Source organism: Tachyglossus aculeatus, chromosome 14 (assembly GCF_015852505.1).
Source record: "Tachyglossus aculeatus isolate mTacAcu1 chromosome 14, mTacAcu1.pri, whole genome shotgun sequence".
In the NCBI taxonomy this organism is placed as follows: domain Eukaryota; kingdom Metazoa; phylum Chordata; class Mammalia; order Monotremata; family Tachyglossidae; genus Tachyglossus; species Tachyglossus aculeatus.
In genome coordinates this window covers 23383101-23405884 of record NC_052079.1, presented here as the reverse complement: position 1 = coordinate 23405884, position 22784 = coordinate 23383101, and positions in this window count along the sequence as shown.

Here is a 22784-nt window from a genome sequence, read left to right as displayed (position 1 = left end):
CTCGGCCCTGGTCCCCCTTTGCCTTCCAGCCCAGGTACCTCTCAACCTCCTGGCACTGATCCCCCTGTGCCTCCCGGCCCATGTCCACCTGTCGACTGGCCTAGGCCCCCTTCTAAATCCTGACCCTGGTCCCCATCTGCCTCCTCGCCCTGGTAAGAATAATAATGATAATAATAATAATGGCATTGATTAAGCTCTCACTATGTTCAAAGCACTGTACTAAACGCCTTGTACCCCTCTGCATCCCGGCCCTGGTCCCCTTCTGCCTCCCTGCCTTGGTCCTCCCTTGCCTCTCATCCCTGGTCCCCCTCTGACTTTCGGCCGTGGCTCCCCTTTACTTCCGAGAAGCAGGAGGGACAAAGGCAGGGAGGCAGAGGTACCCCTCGGTCTGCCAGTCCTAATCCCTGTTTCCCAGCCCTGGGCCTCCATTACCTCCTGGACCAGGTGCCCCTCTGCCCCCCGGCCCTGGTCCCTCAATGGTCAGGGAGGCAGACGTACCCCTCTGCCTTCCAGTCCTAATTCATGTTTCCCGGCCCTGGGCCCCCACTACCTCCTGGCCCAGGTGCCCCTCTGCCACGCGGCCCAGGTGCCTTTGAGCCTCGTGTGTCTGGCCTCCCTCTTCCTGCAGGCCACTGGGTCTCTCTCCGTCCCGGCCATGGGTTCATTCTAATTCCCGGCCCTGGTCCCCCTGTTCTGCCAGCCCTGGTCTCAACCCCTCTGCCTCCCGGCCCCGGTCCCCATCTGCCTCCTGGACCAGGTCCGCCTCTGCTTCCATACCCTCGTTCCGCCTGCTTATCGGCTCCGATTCCCTTTTGCCTCCCGGCCCAGGAACCTCTCTGCCTCTGCCCTGGTCCCCCTCGGCCTTCCTGACCTGTCCCCGTCTGCCTCCCGCCCTGGTCCCCCGGTCTGCCTGCCCAGCTACCTCTTTGACTTCCTGCCCTGGTCCCCAACAACCGCCCTTCCATGGTCCCCCTCTGCCTCTGGGCCCTGTTCCCTCTGTGCCTCCCGGCTCTGGTCTCCCTCTACATCCAGGCCCTTGGTCTCTCTCCGTCCCGGCCCCGAGTCCCCTCTACTTCCCGGTCCTGGTACCAATATCTCCCAGCCCAAGTACCCCTCTGCTTCCTAGTCCTGGTCCCGCTCCGCTTCTCGGCCCTGGTCCCCCTCTGCCTCCCGGCCTTTGTCCCCGTCTGCCCTTCAGCCCTGGTCCCAATTTACTTCCTGGTCCTGGTCCCCCCTGGCCTTCCAGCCCTGTTCCCCTTCTCCCTCCTGCCCTAGTTCCTCTCTACGTCCCTGCCTTGGTCCCCATCTTTTGCCCGGAACTGTCCCTCTCTGCTTTCCGGCCCAGGTCCTCCCATGCCTGAGAGCTTTCGTCTCCCTCTCCCTCCCGGCCCTGGCCTTTCTCTCCAACTCAGCCCTGGATCCCCTCTACCTTCAGGCCCTGTCCCCCTGTCTCCAGACCCAGGTAGCTCTCTACCCCCTGGCCCGCGTAACTTTCTGCCTCCCGGCCCTGGTCCCCCTGTTTCCCCGTGCAGTTATACTACTGCCTCCTGGCCCTGGTCCCCCCTGCCTCTCGGCCCTGGTCCCCATCTGACTCTTGGCCCTGGTCCCCTTGTCCCCTGGCCCAGGTACCGCTCTGCCTCCCTGCCCTGGGAAACCTGTCTCCCAGCCCAGGTACCCCTCTGCCTCCTGGTCCTGGTCTCCATCTACCTTCAGGCCCTTGGGTCTCTCTCCATCCCGGCCCTGGGTACCCTCTACCTCATGGCCCTGGTCCCCCTGTCTCCTGTCCCAGGTACCAGTATCCCGTCTCCCGTCCCAGGTACCTCTCTGCCTCCCAGCTCCGGTCGCCATCTGCCTCCTGGCCCAGGTACGCCTCTGCCTCCATACCCTGGTACCCCTGCTTATCGGCCCCGATCCCTCTCTGCTCTCTTCCTCCTGGCCCTGTTCCCCCCTGGCCTCCCCGACCTGTCCCCGTCTGCCTCCCGGCCCTGGTCCCTCTCTGCCTCCCCACCCTGATCCCCGTCTGCATCCCGGCCCTGGTCTCCCTCAACCTCCAGGCCCTGGTCCCCCTCGACATCCCAGCTGTGGACCCCTCTGCCTCCATGTCCTTGTCACACCACTTTTCCGCCCTGGTCCCCCTTTGTCTCCCGACCCTGGTTCCTCTGTCTCCTGGCCCAGGTCACCCTCTGCTTCCCGGCCCTGGTCCCTCATCTCCCGGCCCAGGAATCCCTCTGCCTTCTGGCCCTGGTCATCCTCTGCCTAAGGGCCCGGCTCCCCCTCTCCATCCCAACCATATACATCCCAGCCCTGCTGCCCGTCTCCTGGCCTAGTATGGCTCTGCTTCCTGGCCGTCGGCCCCGTCTCCTAGCCAGGTACTCTTCTGCCTCCCGGACCTGGTCCCTGTGCATCCTGGACTTGGTGTCCTACCTCCAGGCCCTTGGGTCTCTCTCCATCCCGCCCCTTGGTTCCCTCTACCTCCGGGCCCTGGTCCAACTGTCTCCCAACCCAGGTACCCCACTACATCCCTACCCTGGAACCCCTCTGCTTCCCCACCCATGTCCCCTTCTACCTCCCATTCCTGCTCCCCCTCTGCCTGTCCTGGTCCTCCCCTGGCTCTCGGACCTGGTTCCCCTCTGCTTCTGGACCTGGTCCCGCTCGGCCTCCCGGCCCAGGTACTCAGCTGCAACCTGGCTCTTTTTCCCCTCTGCATCCCAGCCCTGATCCCCCTGTCTCCCGGCCCAGGTACACCCTCTGCCTCGGGGCCCTGATCCCCCTCTGCCTCCCAATCCTGGTCCCCCTCTGCCTCTCCACCACTAGGCCCTAGTCCCACTGCCTCCCGGCCCACTTCCCTCTGTGTCTCCATGTCCTGGTCCCTCTATGCCTCCCGGCCTGAATCTCCGTCTACGTCCAGGCCCTTGGGTGTCTCTCCGTCCCGTGCCTTAGCGCCCTCTACCTCCAGTCCCTGGTCCCCTTGCCTCCTGGCCCAGGTACCCCTCTGCCTCACACTCCAGATAGCCTTCGGCCTCCTGGCCCTGGTCCCCTTCTGCCACCCTGCCCGGGTCCCCCTTTCCCTACGTGGCCTGGTCCCTCTGTGCTACCCGGCACTGTTCTTCCTCTACCTCCAAGCCCTGGTCCTTCTCTCCGTCGTGGCCCTGGGTCCCCTCTACCTGCCCGCTCTGGTCTCCCCGCCTCCCGGCCCAGGTACCCCTCTACCTTCCGGCACTGGTCCCTTCGTTTCCTGGTCCAGGTACCGCTCTGCCTCCCGCCCATGGTCCCCCCAATGGCTCTCAGCCCTTGTCCGCCTGCCTGCAGGCCCATGTACCCCTCTGCCTCCTGGTCCTGGTCCCCTTCTGCCTCCCCGCCCCGGTGCCCCTTACCTCCTGGGCCTGGTCCTACGCCTTCACTCCCCTGGTTCCCCTCTACCAACCAGCCCTGGTCCCCATGACCTCCGGCCCAGGTACCCCACTTCTTCCCGCCCCTGGTCCCTTTGTTTCCCGGGCCAGGTGCCCCTCTGCCTCCGGGCCCTGGTCACCCTCTGCCTCCTGACCTAGGTCCCCCTCTGTTTCCCATTCCTGGTCCCTTTCTGCGTCCCTGCCCTGGTCCCTCCACCTCCCAGCCCTGGTCCTCCTCTGCCTCCCGGCCCATGTAACCCACTGAATCCTGGCCCTGGTCACGCTCTACATCCCAGCTCTGATCCCCCTCAGCCTCTCTGCCCTGCCCGACCCCTCCGGCTTCTCGGCCCTGGTCCCCTTCTCCCTCCGGCCCTAGTTCCCCTCTACCTCCGTACATTGTTCCACATCTTCTGCCCGGATCCGCTCCCTCTCTGTCTACCGGCATGGTGCCCCGGTTCGACCCAGCCCTTGTCGCCTTGTACCTCCGGTCCCTGGTCCCCCTCTGCCTCCCGACCCTCGTCCCTCTGTACCTGTCAGCACTCATCACCCTCTACCTCCAGGCCCTGGCCCTTCCTTCCGTCCAGGCCCTGTTTCCCCTCTACCTCTAGGCCCTGGTCCCCCATCTCCGGACCCAGGTACCCCTCTACCTCCTGGCTCAGGTCCTCCTCTGCCTTCCATCACTGGTCCCCCTCTACTTCGCGGCCCTGGTCGCTACCTGCCTCTCTGCCTGCCTCCCTATACCTCCAGGCCCTGGTCACTCACTTGTTCCCGGCTCTGGGTCCCCTCTAACACCCGGCTCCCGTCCCCCTGTCTGCCAGTCCTGGTACCTCTCGAACTCCCGGCCCAGGTCCAACTGTCTGCCGGTGCAGGTATAAATGTGCCTCCAGGCCCTGGTCCCCTTCTGCCTCCCGGAACTATTCCCACTTTGCCTCTCATCCCTGGTCCCACTTTACTTTCTGGCCTTGGTCCCCCCGGACCTTCCGTCCCCGGTACCACTCTCCCTCTGGCTCTATTTCCCCTCTACCTCTTTGTATTGGTCCGCATCTTCTGCACGGACCTGGTCCTTCGCAGCCTACTGGCATGGTGCCGTGGTTCTTCCCAGCACTTGTCGCCTTATACTTCCCGGCCCTGGCCCCCCTCTGCCTCCGGGCCCTCATCACCCTGTACCTGCCAGCCCTCGTCTCCCTCTACCTCCTGGCCCTGGCCCTTCTCTCCCTCCCGGGCCTGGTCCCCTGTCTCTGGACCCAGGTAATACTCTGCCTCCTGGCCCTGGTCCCCCTCTGCCGCCTTGCCTTGGCACCCCTCTGCCTCCACGCTCTAGTTACCCTCTGCCTCCAGGCCCTGGTCCCTCCCTGTCTCTCGGCCATGGTCTTCCTCTACCTCCAGGCCCTGGTCATCCATCTCCCAGTATCCCTGCCCTAGTCCCCATGTCTTCCGGCCAAGGTACCCCTATGCCTACTGGCCCTGGTCCCCCTCTGCCCCCCTACCCTGGTCCCCCTCTGCCTCCCCTCCCTGGTAGTCCCCGGCCTCTCGGCCCTGGTCCCCCTCTGACTCTTGGCCTTGGCCCTCTTTTCCCCCGGGCCAGATACCCCTCTGCTTCCCTGCCCTGGTCCACCAGTCTCCAGCCCAGGTACCCCTCTGACTCTTGGCCTTGGCCCTCTTCTCCCCCGGGCCAGGTACCCCTCTGCTTCCCTGCCCTGGTCCACCAGTCTCCAGCCCAGGTACCCCTCTACCTCCCTGCCCTGGTCCACCTGTCACCGGTCCAGGTACCCCTCTGCCTTCTGGACCTGGTCCTCTGCCTCCAGGCTCTGATCATTGCCTCCCGGCCCTGGTCCCACAGTACCTGTCGGCCCTAGCCTCCCTCTACCTCCTGGCCCTGGCCCTTCTCTCTGTCCCGGCCCTGGATCCCCACTACCTCCAGGCCTTGGTAGCCATGTCTCTGGACCCAGGTAACACTCTCCCTCCTGGCCCTGGTCTCCCTCTGTCTTCCCAGCCCTGTTCCAGCCTCCCTCTCCACCCTGGTCTCACTCTATCTCCAGGCCCTGTTAACTCTCTCATTCCTGGCCCTGAGTCACCTCTACCTCCTGGCCAAGGCCCCCTCTCCCCCGACCCTAGTTCCCCTCTGCCACCTCCCAGCACTAGTCCTCCTCAGCCTTTCAGCCCTGGTCCCACTCTACTTTATGGCCCGGGTCCCCCACAAGCTTCTGGCCCTGGTCCCCTTCTCCTTCCAGCCCTACGCCCCCTCTACCACACTGCCCTGGTCTCTATCTTCCACCCGGACCTGATCCCTCTTTGTCTACCGGCAGGGTGCCGCAGGTCTTCCCAGCCCTCGTCAACTTGTACCTCTCTGTCCTGGGTCCACTCTACCTCCCGGCCCTGGTCCCCTCTTTCCGGACCCAGGAAGCCCTCTGCCTCTTAGCCTCGATTCCCCTCTGACTCTCCGCCATGGTCAACATCTACCTCCCGGCCCTGGTCCCCTCCTCTCAACCCTGATCCCCCTCTGTCTCTTGGCCCTGGTCCCCATGTCTCCCGGCCCAGGTACTGCTCTGTCTCCTGGATCTAATCCATCTGGCTCCCAGCCTAGATACCCCTCTGCCTCATGACCCTGGTCCTCCTCTGCCTCCAGGTCCTAATGCCACTCTACCTCGAGGCCCTGGTCCCTCTGTGCCTCCTGGACCTGGATCCTCTGTGCCTCCTGGCCCTGGTCTTCCTCAACCTTCAGGCACTTGGGTCTCTCTCCAGCCCAGCCCGGGATACCCTCTACCTCCCAGCCCTGGTCCCCCCGCCTCCCAGCCCAGGCACATCTCTACCTCCCAACCCTGGTCCCCGGGTCTCCTGGCCCAGGTAACCCTCTGCCTCCTGGCCCCGGACCCCCTCTGCCTCCCAGCCCTGGTCCCCATGTGCCTCCCAGCCCTGGTTCGCCTCTGCCTGCATATCCCGGTTCCCCCTGCCCCCATCCTCCTCTGCCTCCCGGCCCTGGACCCCGTCTCCTGGACCAGGTAACCCTCGGCATCTTGGCCTTGGAACCCTCTGCCTCCGGGCCCTGGTACCCCTCTGTCTCCCGGTCATGGTCCCATCTGCCTCCTTGCCCTGGTCACCCACCGCTTTTCGGCCCTGGTTCCCTTCTGCCTCCCGGACAAGGTACGCCTCTGCCTCCTGGCCAAGGTACACTTCTGCCTCCCGGCCTTGGTCCCCCTCTGCCTCCTGGCCCTGGTCCCCGTCTGCCTCCTGGCCCTGGTCCCCCTCTACCTCCTGGCCCTGGTCCCCCTCTGCCTCCTCGCCCTAGTCCCTCTGTACCTCCCAGCCCTAGTCTCCTAGTCTCCTATTACCTTGGGTCTCCTCTACCCGTCCTGGTCCTGGGTCCACTCCACATCCCGGCCCAGGTACCACTCTACATTCTGGACCTGGTCCCCCTGTCCCCTGACCCAGGACCCCTCTGCCTCCCAGTCCTGGTCCCCCTACGCATCCCGGCACTGGTCCCTCCCGCCTCTCAGACCTGGTCCCCTTCTTCCTCCCAGCCCTGAACCTCGTCTCCCAGCCCAGGTACACCTCTGTCTCCGGGCTCGCGTTCCCCTCTGCGTCTCGGCCCTGGTATCCCTCTGCCTCTCCTCTGTAGTCCCCAACTACCTCCTGGCCCGGGTCACCCTCTGCCTCCCAGCCCTTGTCCCTCTGTACCTCCCGGCCCTGGTCTCCCTCTACCTTCAGACCCTGGGCCCTCTCTCCTTCCAAGCCCTGGTTCCCCTCTACCAACGAACCCTGGTCCCCATGACTTCCGTTCCAGAGGTACCCCACTACCTCCCAGCCCTGGTCCTTTGGTTTCCAGGTCCAGGTACCCCTCTACCTCCTAGCCTTCGGTCCCCTCCACCTCCCAACCCAGGTCCCCCTCTGCCTCCCAGTCCTGGTCCCCCACTGCCTCCCTGCCCTGGTACCTTCCGCCTCTCAGCCCTAGTCCCCGTCTGCCTCCCAGTCGAGGTGCCCCTCTGCCTCCCGAACCCTGGTCCCCCATTGAGGAACAGTCCCGGTACACCTCTGCCTCTTGGCCATGATCTTCCTCTGCCTATCGGCCCTGGTATCTCTATCCCCAGGCCCAGATACCCCTCTGCCTCCTTGCCCTGGTCCCCCTGTCTCCCGGTCCAGATAACCCTCTGCCTACTGGTCATGGTCCCCTCCTGTCGCGTTGCCCTGGACCACCTCTCCCTCCCGGCCCTGGTCTCCTTCTGCCTCCAGCCACTGGTCCCGTCTCCTGGGTCTCTCTGCGTCCTGGCCCAGGGTCCCCTCCGCCTCAAGGCCTTGGTCCCCCTATGCCTCCCTGCTCCAGTCTGCACCGCCTCTCAGCACTGGTCTCCCACTATCTCTCGGACCAGGTCCCCGTCTCCTGGCGAAGGTACCCCTCTGACTCCCTTTTCTGGTCCCTCTGTGTCATGGCCCTGGTACCACTATGCCACCCTGCCCAGGTCCCCATCTTCCTCCCGACCCTGGTTCCTTTGTCTCCGGGTCGAGGTACCCTTCGGCGTCCCTGCCCCAGTCCACCTGTCTCCTGGACCAGATACCCCTTTGCCTCCTTTCCCTGGTTCCCCTATGCCTCCAGGCCTTAGTCACCCACTTCCTCCCGGCCCTTATCCCCCATCTCCCGGCCCACGTAACCCTCTGACTCCTTGCCATGGTCACCTTCTGCCGCATTGTCCTGGTCCACCTCTGCCTCTTGGCCCTGATAGCTCTGTGCCTCCCTGCCCTGGTCTCCTTCAAACTCCAGGCCCTTGGGGCTCTCTCCAACCCTGCCCTGGGTCCCCTTAACATCCCAGCCCTGGTCCCCCTATCCCTCCCTACCCCAGTCCAACCCGCCTATCTGCCCTGGTCCCCCACTACCTCCTGGTCCTTGTCCCCCATCTCCTGGTCAAGGTACCCCTCTGCCTCACTGTTCAGTTCCCTCTGTGTCATGGCCCATGTACCCCATTGCATCCTTGCCCTGGTGTCTCTCTGCCACCCTGCCCTGGTCCCCCTCTACCTCTCGGTCCTGGACCCTCTGTGCCTCCAGACCCTGGTCTCCTTCTACCTCCAGGCTTTGCGTCTCTCTCCTCAACGGCCGTGGCTCCCCTCTACGTCCATGACCTGGTCGCCTTGACTCCTGGCCCAGGGACCATTCAACCTACTTGCCCTGATCACCCTCTGCTGCCCTTCTCTGGTCCCGCTCTGCCTCTTGGCCCTAGTCCACCATCTTTCGGCCCGGGTACCCCTCTGCTTTCTGGACCTGGTCCCCCTCTGCCTACCTGCCCTGGTCCCCCTCTGCCTGCCGGCCCAGGTACCCTTCTCCCTTCCGGCCCTGGTACCCCATCTACCGGCACAGGTACCCCTCTGCCTCCTTGCCCTGGTACCCCGGTGCCGCCCTGCCCTACTCCCACTTTGCGTACCGGTCCTGGTCCCCCTCTCTCCCGTCCAAGGTACCCTTCTAAATCCTGGCCCTGGTCCCCCTTTGCCTCCCCGCCCTGGTTCCCCTCTTCCCCCAGCCCCTGCTCCGCCGCTGCCTCCCAGCACTGGTCCCAATCTGCCTCCCGGCCCTGGTCCCCCTCTCTCTCCTCCGCTCGTGATCCCCCTCTACCTCCCGGCCCTGATCCCAGTCTGACTCCCGGCCCTGGGCCCCCACTCCCTCTGGCCCTCATCCCCCACTGCCTCCCTGCCCTGGTTCCCCTCTGCCTCCCGGCTTTGGGTCCTCTCAAACCTCCATTAAAGTCCCTCTGTGTCCTGGCCCTAGACAGCATGTGCCTCCCCGCCCTGGTTCCCCTCTGCCTCCCTGCCTTGGTCACCCTCTGCCTCCCTGTCTTGGTCACCTTCTGCCTCCCTGCCTTGGTCGCCCCGTGCCTTTCACCTCTGGTCCCCCTCTTTCGGCCCTGGTTCCTCTTTACTTCTGGGAAGCGGGGGGTACAAGGTCAGGGAGACAGTGGTACCACTATGCCTGCCTGCCTGATCCCCATTACCCGGCCCTGGTCCCCCTCTGCCTCCCGGCCCTGGTCCCCCTCTGCTTACCGACGCTGATCAGCCTCTGCCTCTCTGACCTGGTCGCCCCCTGCCTCTCAGCCCTGGTTCCCCTCTGCTTCTCAGCCATATACGCCTTCTCTCGGCACATGTAGCCCTATGACTCCCGGCCCTGGTCCCCTTGTCTCCCGGGCAGGGACCCTTCTGCCTCCTGGCCCTGGTTCCCCTGTATACCGGCTAGGGACCCTTCTGCCTCCCGGCCCCGGTCCCCTTGTCTACCGGCCCTGGTCCCTCTCTGCCTCCAGACCCTGGTCCCCCTCTGCCTCCCTGCCCCGGTCCTCTTCTGCTTCCCTGCCCCGGCCGGCCTCTGCCTCTCTGAAACCTAGTCAACCCCCAACTCTCCGCCCTCGTTTCCTTCTGCTTCTCAGCCTTAGGCCCCGTCTCCTGGCCCAGGTAACTTTCTGCCTTCCAGCCCCAGTCCCCCTGTCTACCGGCCCTGGTCCCCCTCTATCTCTTGTCCCCAGTCCCCCTCTAACTCCCTGACCTTGTCCCCCATGTTTCTCGGCCCTGGTCCCCCTTTGCCTCCCTGCCCTGGTCCCCGTTTCCCAACCCGGGTCCCCCTCTGCATGCGGACCCTGGTCCCCAGTCTCCTGGCACAGGTACACCTCTGCCTCCTGGCCCTGTTCCTCCTATAGATCCAGGGAGAGGTCCCCCTCTGTCTCCCGGCCCTGGTCCTTTTCAGCCTCCCGGCCCTGGACTCACTCTACCTCTAGGCCACTGGGTCTCTCTCGGTCCCGCCTATGGGTCCCCTCCACCTCCCGGCCCTGTTCCCCGTGTCTACCGGCCCTGGTCCCCGTCTGCCTCACTGCCGTGGTCCCCCTCAAATTCCCAGCCCAGGCCGGCCTCTGACTCTCTGACCTGGTCATGACCCCCCTATCGGCCCTGGTTCCCCTCTTCTTCTCAGCTCTAGTCCCACTTTCTGCCGGCACAGGTACCCCTCTGCCTCCCAGCCATGGTCCCCTTTTCTCCTGACCCAGGTACCCCTCTGCCGCCCAGCCTTGGTAGCCCTCTGCCTCCTTAACCTTGTCACACCACTTCTCGATCCTGGTCCCCCTTCGCCTCCTGGCCCTGGTTCCCCTCTGCTCCCTGGCCCTGGTCCCCCGTCTACCGGCCCGGTTAATCCTCTGCCTCCTGGCCCTGGACCCCTTCTGCCTCCCGGCCCTGGTCACCCATTCATTCATTTATTCATTCATTCATTCAATCGTATTTATTGACCGTTTACTGTGTTTAGACCACTGTACTGAGCGCTTGGGAAGTACATGTTGGCAACATATAGAGACGGTCCCTACCCAACAACGGGCCTCCCAACCCTAGTACCTCGTCTCCCTGTTCCTTTGGGTCTCCGCGCCCTGTTCTCTCACTACCTCCAGTATCCACTGGCTCTCTTTCGGTCCCGGCCATGGGTCCCCTCTACCTCCATGCCCTGGTCCCCCTGTTCTGCCAGCCCTGGTCTCAAACTACATTTCAGCCCTGGTCCCCCTGTCTCCCGGCCCAGGTACCCCTCTGCTTCCCTGCCCTGGCCCCCTCTCCTTCCATGCCATGGGCCATGGGTCTCTCTCCGTCCCGGCCAGGCTCCGTTTCCTTCTACCTCCAAGCCCTGGTCCCTTTCTTTATACGTCCGGGCCCTGGGACCCTCTACCTTCCGGCCTGGGTCCCCCTGTCTCCCTGCCCTGGACCTCCAGTCTCCCGGCCCAGGTACTCCACCTCTCCTAGCTCTGGGCCCCCTCTGCCTCCCGACCCTGGCCCCCCTTCTCCAGGCCCAGGTACCCTTCTGCCTCCTGGCCCTGATCCCCCTCTGCCTTCCAGCCCTGGTCGAAAAAGCCTTCCGACCCTAGTCCCCCGTCTCCGGGCCCACGAACCCCTTGCCTCCCTTTCCTTGTCCGTCCCCTTCTCGGTCTTGGTCCCGCTTTGCCTTCCAGCCAAGATACCTCTCTGCCACAAGGCACTGATCCCCCTCTGCCTCCCGGCCCATGTCCACCTGTCTACTGGCCCAGGTCCCCCTCTAAATCCTGACCCTGGTCCCCATCTGCCTCCTCGCCCTGGTAATAATAATAATAATAATAATAATACTAATAATAATAATAATAATAATAATAATAATAGTAATAATAATGGCATTGATTAAGCGCGCTTACTATTGCAAAGCGCCTTGTACACCTCTGCATCCCGGCCCTGGTCCCCTTCTGCCTCCCTGCCTTGGTCCTCCCTTGGCTCTCGTCCCTGGTCCCCCTATGACTTTCGGCCGTGCCTCCCCTTTACTTCCGAGAAGCAGGAGGGACAAAGGCAGGGAGGCAGAGGTACCCCTCGGCCTACCAGTCCTAATCCCTGTTTCCCAGCCCTGGGCCCCCATTATCTCCTGGCCCAGGTGTCCCTCTGCTTCGCGGACCTGGTCCCTTTGAGCCTCGTGGCCCTGGCCTCCCTCTTCCTGCAGGACACTGGGCCTCTCTCCGTCCCGGCCATGGGTTCACTCTAATTCCCGGCCCTGGTCCCACTGTTCTGGCAGCCCTGGTCTCAACCCCTCTGCCTCCCGGCCCGGTTCCCATCTGCCTCCTGGCCCAGGTCCGCCTCTGCCTCCATACCCTGGTCCCCCCCTGCTTATCGGCTCCTATTCCCCTCTGCCTCCCGGCCCAGGAACCTCTCTGCCTCCTGGCCCTGGTCCCCCTCGGCCTCCCTGACCTGTCCCCGTCTGCCTCCCGCCCTGGTACCCCGGTATGACTGCCCAGCTACCCATTTGCCTCCCTGCCCTGGTCCCCAACAACCGCCCTACCATGGTCCCCCTCTGCCTCTGGGCCCTGTTCCCTCTGTGCCTCCCGGATCTGGTCTCCCTCTACATCCAGGCCCTTGGGTCTCTCTCCGTCCCGGCCCTGAGTCTCCTCTACTTCCCGGTCCTGGTACCAATATCTCCCAGCCCAAGTACCCCTCTACCTCCTAGTCCTGGTCCCGCTCTGACACCCTACCCTGGTCCCGCCCTGCTTCTCGGCCCTGGTCAATCAATCAATCAATCAATCAATCAATCGTATTTATTGAGCGCTTACTATGTGCAGAGCACTGTACTAAGCCCTTGGGAAGTACAAATTGGCAACATATAGAGACAGTCCGTACCCAACAGTGGGCTCACAGTCTAAAAGGGGGAGTCCGAGAACAAAACCAAACATACTAACAAAATAAAATATATAGAATAGATATGTACAAGTAAAATAAATAAATAAATAAATAGAGTAATAAATATGTACAAACATATATACATATATACAGGTGCTGTGGGGAAGGGAAGGAGGTAAAATGGAGAGGATGGAGGGGGGACGAGGGGGAGAGGAAGGAAGGGGCTCAGTCTGGGAAGGCCTCCTGGAGGACGTGAACTCTCAGTACGGCCTTGAAGGGAGGAAGAGAGCTAGCTTGGCTGTTGGGCAGAGGGAGGGCATTCCAGGCCCGGGGGATGACGTGGCCCGGGGTTCGATGGCGCGACAGGCTAGAACGAGGTACGGTGAGGGGATTAGCGGCGGAGGAACGGAGGGTGCGGGCTGGGCTGTAGAAGGAGAGGAGGGAGGTGAGGTAGGAGGGGGCGAGGTGATGGAGAGCCTTGAAGCCCGGGGTGAGGAGTTTCTGCCTGATGCGCAGATTGATTGGTAGCCACTGGAGATTTTTGAGGAGGGGAGTAATATGCCCAGAGCGTTTCTGGACAAAGATAATCCGGGCAGCAGCATGAAGTATGGATTGAAGTGGAGAGAGACACGAGGATGGGAGATCAGAGAGAAGGCTGATGCAGTAGTCCAGACGGGATAGGATGAGAGCTTGAATGAGTAGGGTAGCGGTATGGATGGAGAGGAAAGGGCGGATCTTGGCAATGTTGCCGAGCTGAGACCGGCAGGTTTTGGTGACGGCTTGGATGTGAGGGGTGAATGAGAGAGCGGAGTCGAGGATGACACCAAGGTTGCGGGCTTGTGAGACGGGAAGGATGGTAGTGCCGTCAACAGAGATGGGAAAGTCAGGGAGAGGGCAAGCTTTGGGAGGGAAGACAAGGAGTTCAGTCTTCGACATGTTGAGCTTTAAGTGGCGGGCAGACAACCAGATGGAGATGTCCTGAAGGCAGGAGGAGATGCGAGCCTGTAGAGAGGGGGAGAGAGCAGGGGCAGAGATGTAGATCTGGGTGTCATCAGCGTAGAGATGATAGTTGAAGCCGTGGGAGCGAATGAGGTCATCAAGGGAGTGCGTGTAGATCGAGAACAGAAGGGGACCAAGCATTGAACCTTGGGGAACCCCCACAGTAACAGGATGGGAGGGGGAGGAGGAGCCTGCAAAAGAGACTGAGAATGAACGACCGGAGAGGTAAGAGGAGAACCAGGAGAGGACGGAGTCTGTGAAGCCAAGGTCAGATAGCGTGTTGAGGAGAAGGGGGTGGTCCACAGTGTCGAAGGCAGCTGAGAGGTCGAGGAGGATTAGGACAGAGTATGAGCCGTTGGATATGGCAAGCAGGAGGTCATTGGAGACCTTTGAGAGGGCAGTTTCCGTGGAATGTAGGGGACGGAAGCCAGACTGGAGGGGGTCGAGGAGAGAGTTGTTGGTCCCCCTCTGCCTCCCGGCTTTTGTCCCCCACTGCCTTTCAGCCCTGGTCCCACTTTACTTCCTGGTCCTGGTCCCCCCTGACCTTCCAGCCCTGTTCCCCTTCTCCCTCCTTCCCAAGTTCCCCTCTACTTCCCTGCCTTGGTCCCCATCTTTTGCCGGTTCCTGTCCCTCTCTGCCTTCCGGCCCCTGGTCCTTCTATGCCTGCCAGCCCTCCTCTCCCTCTCCCTCCTGGCCCTGGCCCTTCTCTCCATCTCGGCCCTGGGTCCCCTCTACCTTCAGGTCCTGGCCCCCTGTCTCCAGACCCAGGTAACTCTCTACCCCCTGGCCCGCGTAACATTCTGCCTCCCGGCCCTGGTCTACCTCTACCCCCTGGCCCTGTTCCCCCTGTTTCCCCGTGCAGGTATACCTCTGCTCCTGGCCCTGGTCCCCCCCTGCCTCTCGGCCCTGGTCCTCATCTGACTCTTGGCCCTGGTCCCCTTGTCTCCTGGCCCAGGTACCGCTCTGCCTCCCTGCCCTGGTAAACCTGTCTCCCAGCCCAGGTATCCCTCTGCCTACTGGCCCTGGTCATCCTCTGCCTCCAAGCCCTGATCCCCATCTGCCACTTAGCACCGGTCCCTCTGTGCCTCCTGGTCCTGGTCTCTGTCTACCTTCAGGCCCTTGGGTCTCTCTCCATCCCGGCCCTGGGTACCATCTACCTCACGGCCCTTGTCCCCCTGTCTCCCGTTCCAGGTACCGGTCTCCCGTCTCCCGTACCAGGTACCTCTCTGCCTCCCAGCCCCGGTCGCTATCTGCCTCCTGGCCCAGGTACGCCTCTGCCTCCATACCCTGGTACCCCTGCTTATCGGCCCCGATCCCCCTCTGCTTCCGGGCCCAGCAACCTCTCTTCCTCCTGGCACTGGTCCCCCTTGGCCTCCCCGACCTGTCCCCGTCTGCCTCCCGGCCCTGGTCCCTCTGTGCCTCCCGGACCTGGTCTCCCTGGACCTCCAGGCCCTCCTACCTCTCTATATCCCGGCCCAAGGCCCCTCTATCTCCCGACCCTGGTCCCCCTGTCTCCCGGCCCAGGTTCCACACTGCCTCCTGGCCCCGGTCCCCCTCTGCCTCATGGCTCTGGTTTCCCTGTCTCCCGGCCCAGAATTCCCTAGGCCTCATGATCCCGTTCCCCCCTCCTTCTTGGCCATGGTTCTGCTGTACCTCTCGGCCCAGGTACAGCTCTACCTGCTGGCCCTGGTCACCCTCTGCCTCCCGGCCCTGGTCCCCCTGTCTCCGGCCCAGCTATCCCTCTGCACCCCGGCTCTCGTCTGCCTCTGCCTCTCTGACGTGGTCGCCCCCGCCTCCCGGCACTGGTTCCCCTCTGTTTCTCAGCCATGGTCCCCCTTTCTCCAGGCCCAGGTAGTCCTCTGCCTCCCAGGCATGGTCCTCCTGTCTCCCGACCCACGTACTCCTCTGCCTCCGGGACCTGGTCACCCTCTGCCTCCCGGTCATGGTCCCATCTGCCTCCTTGCCCTGGTCACCCACCGCTTCTCGGCCCTGGATCCCTTCTGCCTCCCGGACAAGGTACGCCTCTGCCTCTTGGCCCAGGTACCCCTCTGCCTCCCGGCCTTGGTCCCCCTCTGCCTCCTGGCCCTGGTCCCCCTCTACCTCCCGGCCCTGGTCCCCCTCTGCCTCCTGGCCCTAGTCCGTCTGTACCTCCCAGCCCTAGTCTCCTAGTCTCCTATTTCCTTGGGTCTCCTCTACCCGTCCTGGCCCTGCGTCCACTCCACATCCCGGCCCAGGTACCACTCTACATTCTGGCCCTGGTCCCCCTGTCTCTTGACTCAGGACCCCTCTGCCTCCCAGTCCTGGTCCTCCTCTGCATCCCTGCCCTGAACCCCGTCTCCCAGCCCAGGTACCCCTCTGCCTCCGGGCTCGGGATCCGCTCTGCGTCTCGGCCCTGGTACCCCTCTGCCTCTCGGCTTGTAGTCCGCGACTACCTCCTGGACCAGGTCCCCCTTTGCTTCCCAGCCATCGTCCTTCTGTGCCTCCCGGCCCTGGTCTCCTTCTACCTTCAGGCCCTGGGCCCTCTCTCCTTCCCAGCCCTGGTTTCCCTCTACCAACCAGCCCTGGTCCCCACGACTTCCGATTCAGAGGTACCCCACTACTTCCCAGCCCTGGTCCTTTGATTTCCTGGTCCAGGTATCCCTCTGCCTCCTAGCCGTCGGTCCCCTCCACCTCCCAACCCAGGTCCCCCTCTGCCTCCCAATCCTGATCCCCCACTGCCTCCCTGCCCTGGTACCTCCCGCCTCTCAGCCCTAGTCCCCGTCTGCCTCCCAGCCCAGGTGCCCCTTTGCCTCCCGGCCCTGGTCCCCCATTGAGTCACAGTCCCGGTACCCCTCTGCCTCTCGGCCATGATCCTACTCTGCCTATCGGCCCTGGTCACTCTGTCCTCTCTATGTCAGGAGGAGAACCACGTGTCAAGCAATGTGTCTATAAACCTCCATATCAAACAAAAACTCTTAACTATTGGCTTCAATGCTTTCTATCACCTTGCCCCTTCTTCCCTCAGCCCCCGTCTCTCCTTCTACAGCCCAGCCCGCACACTCTGCTCTTCCGGCGCTAACCTTCTCACCGTGCCTCGATCTCGCCTGTCCCACCATCGACCCCTGGCCCACGTCCTACCTCTGGCCCTGAATGCCCTTCCTCCTCAGATCTGTCAAAGGATCACTCTTTCCCCCTTCAAAGCCCTACTGAAGGCTCAACTCCTCCAAAGGCCTTCCCATACTAAGCCCCCCTTTTCCTCAACTCCCCCTCCCGTCCGCATCACCTCAACTCACTCCCTTTGCTCATCCCCCCCACCTCTCCCCACCACACGTGTAATTGTATTTATATAGGTGTAATTCTTTTTATTTATACTGATGCCTGTACACTTGTTTTGATGTCTGTCTTCCCCCTTCTAGACTCTAAGCTCTGTATGGGCAGGATTTATCTCTCTTTATTGCTGAATTGTACTTTCCAAGTGCTTAGTCCAGTGCCCTGCACACAATATGTACTCAATAAGTACGACTGAATGAATGAATGAATGAATGAATGAATGAAGTGTCCATCCCATTCCTCTCTGAGAAGTGGAGTTTGTGGTGAGCAAGAGTGAGTCCATCTTTTAATGCAAAATCCATTTCCTAAGAAATTATTCTATGACCCCAACAGCAACCAGGGCAATGGAGGAACTGGAAGGGAAACTGAATTATCTTGCCGAAAAGTTTGAGGAGGACTTGAATGGCTGAAGAGAAATGTAATTGTTTTGCAGAGGGATTTGAGGAGCTGCTAAATTGCTCTCCTGGGCAGAATAAAGGCTGCTGGGTGGTTTGGAGCCCGAGGGGTAAGTAAGCGCGAGGAGGGCACGGTTGCCTTCCCCGCAGGCTTCTCCTGGTAATGAGCCGCCTGAGCTGAAGTCAGCAGGGAATCAGAGCCACAAAGGAGAAGTCCAGCAGAAATCCTCCCCCTTCCCCCCAACCTCCCAAACAACCGATAAAAGGGGGAACGAACTGGTCCCCTGGGGACGCGGAACAAAGAAAAAGAACCTATAAGACCTGCGCTGAGACACCTTACTGGGGCCAAGGCCAAATCACCTAAAACGTGAACCAGGATGGCATGCTGTGGGGGTCCAGACTCCTTGAAACTCTTCTGACGTGGGTCTGTCTTCACGAAACTAGGGGAAGACAGTAGGTTTGGTAGCTATTTTTCTTCGTAATTGTCTGTGTATGTGAGTGTGTGTAAGAAACCTATTAGTACAGTGCTCTACACACAGTAAGTGCTCAAAAAATATGATTGATTGATTGAATGAATGAATGAATAATAATAATGGCATTTATTAAGGTCTTACTATGTGCAAGCACTGTTCTAAGCACTGGGGAGCTTACAAGGTGATCAGGTTGTCCCACCGGGGGCTCACAGTCTTAATCCCCATTTTACAGGTGAGGTAACTGAGGCACAGAGATGTTACTTCCAGCGCTTATAACAGTGCCCAGCGCTTAGAACAGTGCTTTACACATAGTAAGTGATGGTGGCGGTTGTTCCGGATGGCCACCAAGTCGCCGGGCGACTAACGAATTAGTCAGACAGCATGTGACCGCCGAAGGTTTTAGTAAAGTTTTTATTGGTAAGGCCGAAGACCTAATAGGGGGTAACGCACCCGGTGGGCTCATTTCCTTAAGGGAAAAGGCCCCGAAGACCGAATAGAGGGTAACGCACCCGGCGGGCTCATTTTCATAAGGGAAAAAGCCCCGAGTGCCCGATACAACGGGCTTATATACTGCTGTTGCTCATCACAGTGATTAGTAGATTTGAAAACAGTGGGGACTGGATTGGTGCAGATTTGCTACAGAGATGGGCGGAGTCTATCTCCTTATTTGGTTTGGCTCCTGGACCCAGCCAGTGGGCTACAGGGTCTAAGGCCCATACCAAATATGGCAACAGAACCGCGTACATTCAAACAATATCTGCAACCTTTCCATGGTGCATGAGGGGGCCCCCATCATTCCCCCTCAAAGACATACGACCCTTATTCCTAAGGGGTTGCTGAGGGTCGATGGTCCGTCTTCTGGAGCGGCTTCATGCTGACAGTGGGCGATGAACTCATAACTAGATGTGTTCTGGGTCGTACGGGTGTACCGCAAACCGGCTGTGAGCCTGATGGTGAGATGGCGGTGGTGTCACGGTCGGGGTGATTTCTCGTAGAGCCTGTAAGATGGGGGAAGCGTCCCCCTCAGGTTCCTCAGTTGACTTCTGTCCCGTGGGTTGGTGCTCTTCCCCGTGGAGCCGGAGGTTGCTGATTCGGTCGCAGGTGTATTGTGAGGGAGTGTCCTCCTGGGGAGAATCAGAAAAATCTGGGACAAGAGGTGTCCTTGGTTTTGGTGCGGGCTGCCTGTCGAGCAGCTGAGTCCACAAAATGATTTCCCTTGATTATTTCTGTATTCCCCTTTTGGTGTCCCTGACAGTGAATTACAGCCACTTCCCAGGGTTCCCAAACTGCTGCAAGTAGCTGGAGGATTTCCTCTGCATGTTTGATAGGGGTGCCTTGGGCAGTGAGGAGACCTCAGCTCTTTCCAAATAGTCCCATGAGCATGTAAGACATGGAAGCCATATTTGGAGTCAGTCCCCTTCCCCAATTCCATAGCTTGAGATAAGGCTACTAGTTCTGTTTTCTGAGCAGAGGTTCCTGAAGGGAGAGGCCATGCCTCGATGACCTCGTGGAGGCTCACTACCGCGAACCCTGCATATCAGACTCCCTGGTCCATGTAACTAGACCCATAACCTCAGGGGTGTCAAGAAGGAGGGCCTGGTATTGCAGTAAGCGGCCTCCCGTGAGCCAACGCTCACCCCTATTTCCTAGCACTGCTAGGACTTGATGTGGAGTATAGACGGTAAGGGTTTAGACCAAAGTCAGGTTTCCGCTCTTCTGTACCGCTACGGCAGTGGCTGCTACCGCATGGAGACATGCTGGCCCACCAGAGGCGACACTATCCAACCGCTTGGAAAAATACGCTACCGCCCGAAAGTCTGACCCCAAGGATTGACCTAGAACTGCAGCACAGTGGTGTCGCTGCTCGTCTACATATAAGGCAAAAGGTTTGGCTAGGTCAGGCCAACCAGTTCCTGCTGATATAAACATGGTAGCGGGGCAGTTTGGAGACAAGAATTTGAGATGCCGTCGATCCCCACCACCCTTACTCCAGATGGATGGGTAAGACCACGAAAACTGGCAAGGACAGAGTAGGTGGCCCCCGTAACGTTAAGAAAATTTATAATCTTACCAGACACTTCCAAGCTCACCCTGGGTTCGGCCATGGAGATGGTTCCTGCGGGGGCCTGGCCGTTCCCTGGGCCCCGTCAGTCCCGGCTCTTAGACACGCCAACAGCTTGAAACTGGCCAGCCTCAGGGTCGGCACTCGCCTCCAGTAGTGGGCAGTTCCGCTTCCAGTGCTCGTGTCCCCAGCAGAGGGGGCAGGATCCAGGTGGCTGGCGGCCGCGACCAGGCCTCCGCGCCTGGGGGCACTCCTGAGACCAATGTCCAGACTGGTGGCTCACAAAAGAGGTTTTCCCGGACCCTAGGCAAGCGCCGTAGGTGCATCGGGCGACCTTCCAGGGTGAGATTGATCCTGCGTCAGGGCCTCCACAAGTAACTGGGCCTGCTCTCTGCCCTTCACGGCCCTGTGGTCCTTCTCATCTCAGGGTACCTGGTCACAGTTGTTAAAACTCTAAAGGCAGCCTCTATCAACTGATTCGTGGGGGTTTGTGGCCCCAACTGCTCCTTCTGTAATTTTCATTGAAAATCTTCAGCCAATTAATAAAATACAGATTTAGAATGACACTTCCCTCTACCGAGTTGGGATCAAGCTGGGTGTACTTTCGAGTCACCTCCACCAGCCTGAGTCTAAACATGGCACGGTTCTCGGTAGAGTCCTGGGTCACAGCTCAGACCCGATCATAGTTAACCTGCTTCCTAATTCCTTTCTCCAGGTACTGCAGGGCCAGACTCCAGAATTCTTCCCGAAAGTGCTTGGGATCCGCAGAACATTGTCTCAATTTCCGTTTTGCCATTTCCAATTCGCTCAAAGAGAAGGGCGCCTGGACCCGCACTATCTTTCCCCTCTCCCCTGCAACCTTCCTCAAGGGGAGTATCCTTTCCCCTCCCTCCGGAGGGGCATAGTGTGTGCCTCCCCGGGTGCAGGAAGGGCTTAGGGCCCACGAGATAGACTGGTATGGAAAGCCATCCTCCCGGGGTCCCCGGCCGAGGAGAGGATCATCAAGTACATCTGGGGAATTGGTCATTAGAGCTGGACCACCGGGAGGGACCCAGGGAAAAACACATGGCAGTTCCTTCCCTCAGGGCTCTGGGACAAAGCCATAAAAGCTTGGACATATGGGATTTCTGACCATTTCTCTAACTGCCTGCAATATAAGAAGTCCAGCTGGAGAATGGTATTATAATTTAGTGACCTATATTCGGGCCAGACCTCCTGATCCTCTAATTTATACTGGGGCCATTTTGTGATGCACAAAAAAAAAATCAGTTACTGGCATCTTAAATCGGCCAAACCAAATTTGTCCTTATTAAAACCTTCCTCTTTTTCAGAAAAAACTTCTCGTAATGGGTGGAAAACGTTCCTTTTTTGAGATTCTGTGTCTGTTTCGGATTAAAACCAACCCTGTCGGCCTTCCTTCCCCCCAAGTGAACCTGGAAACCAGAGGGTGCCTCCGCGAGAGCAGACAAGAACGATTCCGGTTCTGTGTCTGTCTCGGGTTATGTCAGAGCGCCGCGTAGCTTCCCACTGGCGCTGAAATACCCGGACCGTCTTCTGACGAGAGGTCCTTTTCCCAGACCGACCCGGTCGGCCTTCCTTCCCCCCTAGTGTACCCAGGAACTAGAGGGTGCCTCCGCGAGAGCAGACAAGAACAATCCCGGTTCCGTGTCTCTCTCGGGTTATGCCCGTGCACCGAGTGGCGTCCCACTGGTGCTGAAATGCCCGAACCGTCTCCTAATGAGAAGTCCTTTCCCAGACCGACCCGATCGGCTTTCCTTCCCCCCTAGTGTACCCGGGAACTAGAGGGTGCCTCCGCGAGAGCAGACAAGAACAATTCCGGTTCTGTGCCTGTCTCAGTTTATGCCCGAGCGCCGCGGGCGTCCCACGTGCCCAAGCTATGGTCCCTCCAACTCAAGACGTCCCCTGATGAGAGGTCCCTTCCCCAGACCGCCTCCTGACGAGAGGTCCTTTTCCCGGACCGCCTTCTGACGAGAGGTCCTTTTCCCGGACCGCCTCCTGATGGGAGGTCCTTTTCCCGGACCGACCCGGTCGGTCCTTCCTTCCCCCCTAGTGTACCCGGGAACTAGAGGGTGTCTCCGCTAGAACAGACAAGAACAATTAAAAAAATTAACTCACCACTCCAATGTCTTCAGGCTGTGCTGTGGTCAGCCAGGACGGCGGCAGTCACATCTACTGGATCTCCCCTTACGGGCCACCAAAATGATGGCGGCGGTTGTTCCGGATGGCCACCAAGTTGCCGGGCGACTAAGGAATTAGTCAGACAGCATGTGACTGCCGAAGGTTTTAGTAAAGTTTTTATTGGTAAGGCCGAAGACCGAATAGGGGGTAACGCACCCGGAGGGCTCATTTCCTTAAGGGAAAAGGTCCCGAAGACCGAATAGGGGGTAACGCACCCGGCGGGCTCTTTTCCTTAAGGGAAAAGGCCCCGAGTGCCCGATACAATGGGCTTATATACTGCTGTTGTTCATCACAGTGATTGGTAGATTTGAAAGCAGTGGGGACTGGATTGGTGCAGATTTGGTGCAGAGCTGGGCGGAGTCTATCTCCTTATTTGGTTTGGTTCCTGGACACAGACAGTGGGCTGCAGGGTCTGAGGTCCATACCAAATATGGCAACAGAACTGCGTACATTCAAACAATATCTGCAACCTTTTCATGGTGCATGAGGGGGTCCCCATCAGTAAGCGCTTAACAAATACCATCCATTATTATTAAGTTGACTTGCCCAAAGTCACACAGCTGACAATTGGCGGAGCCGGGATTTGAACCCATGAACTCTGACTCCAAAGCCCGGCCACTTTCCACTGAGCCACACCGCTTCTCTGTGTGTAGGCATCTACTCCCCTTTTAGTTAGGTTAAGCATGGGATAAAGTATTCTGCTATATATAGTGGTAATAATAATGACAATGATGTCATTTGTCAAGTGCTTACTATGTGCCAGACATTGTATTAAGTGAAGGGATGGGTACAAGCAAATTGGGTTTGACACAGTCTCTGTCCCACT